Source organism: Coturnix japonica, unplaced genomic scaffold (assembly GCF_001577835.2).
Source record: "Coturnix japonica isolate 7356 unplaced genomic scaffold, Coturnix japonica 2.1 chrUnrandom455, whole genome shotgun sequence".
Lineage (NCBI taxonomy): Eukaryota > Metazoa > Chordata > Aves > Galliformes > Phasianidae > Coturnix > Coturnix japonica.
In genome coordinates this window covers 2,657-4,103 of record NW_015439871.1, presented here as the reverse complement: position 1 = coordinate 4,103, position 1,447 = coordinate 2,657, and the positions used below count along the sequence as shown (strand labels likewise).

The 1,447-nt window shown below is 49.5% G+C and overlaps 1 long non-coding RNA gene across 1 annotated transcript in view; it reads right to left on the bottom strand.

Moving 5' to 3' along the window:
- The window catches only part of LOC107306997, a 14,087-nt gene extending 13,392 nt beyond the window's left edge, over positions 1 to 695 (bottom strand). Inside the window, exon 1 of the long non-coding RNA XR_001552321.1 lies at positions 578 to 695. This is a non-coding gene — a long non-coding RNA (uncharacterized LOC107306997). The remainder of the gene's footprint in view (positions 1 to 577) is intronic.
- Positions 696 to 1,447: the final 752 nt, after the last annotated feature.

The following is a 1,447-nucleotide window of genomic DNA, read 5'->3' as shown; positions in this document are numbered from 1 at the left end:
AAGAATCCCCGTTTTTAAGCCCAAAACCACCCTCCCCCCTATCATAAATCCCATATTTGAATGCCCTCAAACATCCCATTTAAAGAACCCAAACCCGTTTTTTTCAACCCAAAACCCCCCCCCATATTAAATAGGGTCTTTGAATACCCCAAAAACCCCATTTTTGAGCCCAAAAATGACCCAAACTCCCCGTTTTTAAGCCCAAAACCCCCCCATATTAAATAGGGTCTTTGAGGGCCCCAAAAAACCCCATTTTTGAGCCCCAAAATGACCCAAAATCGCCCTTTTTCACCCCAAAACCCCCCCATATTAAATAGGGTCTTTGAGGGCCCCAAAAACCCCATTTTTGAGCCCAAAATGACCCAAAATCCCCGTTTTTAAGCCCAAAATCCACCCTACCCCCCCCCATATTAAATCCCATATTTGAAGGCCCCAAAAACCCCATTTAAAGACCCCAAAAACCCCGTTTTTCACCCCAAAACCCCCCCATATTAAATAGGGTCTTTGAGGGCCCCAAAAACCCCATTTTTGAGCCCCAAAATGACCCAAAATCGCCCTTTTTCGCCCCAAAATTTACCGTGTTTGAAGACCCCGATGAGCAGCGACTTGTCGGCCTCCGGGTCCCACCAGGACGTGGGGGGGTCGAGATGGTCCAGGAACGGGATCGGGATCGACACCGAGCTATGGGGGATATAGGGGATATAGGGGATATAGGGGATCTATGGGATCCTAATAGGGGATATATGGGATCTATGGGGCTTAATATGGGATCTATGGGGCTGGAGGGGCTTATATGGGAATCTATGGAGCTGGAGGACCCTAATATGGGATCTATGGGGCTGGGGTGGGGATCTATGGGGCTAATATGGGATCTATGGGGCTAATATTGGATCTATGGGGCTAATATGGGATCTATGGGGCTGGAGTGGGGATCTATGGGGCTGGGGACCCTAATATGGGATCTATGGCCATAATAGGGGATCGATGGGGCTTAATATGGGATCTATGGGGTGGGATAGGGGATCTATGGGGCTGGAGGGGCTTTATATGGGATCTATGGGGCTGGAAGGGCTTTATATGGGATCTATGGGGCTGGAGGGGCTTAATATGGGAATCTATGGGGCTAATATGGGATCTATGGGGCTAATATTGGATCTATGGGGCTAATATGGGATATATGGGGCTGGAGTGGGGATCTATGGGGCTGGAGGACCCTAATATGGGATCTATGGGGCTGGAAGGGCTTAATATGGGAATCTATGGGGCTGGGGACCCTAATATGGGATCTATGGGGCTGGAGTGGGGATCTATGGGGTTAGAGGGGCTTAATATGGGATCTATGACCCTAATATGGGAATCTATGGGGCTGGAGGACCCTAATATGGGATCTATGGGGCTGGAGTGGGGATCTATGGGGCTGGAGGACCCTAATATGGGATCTATGGGG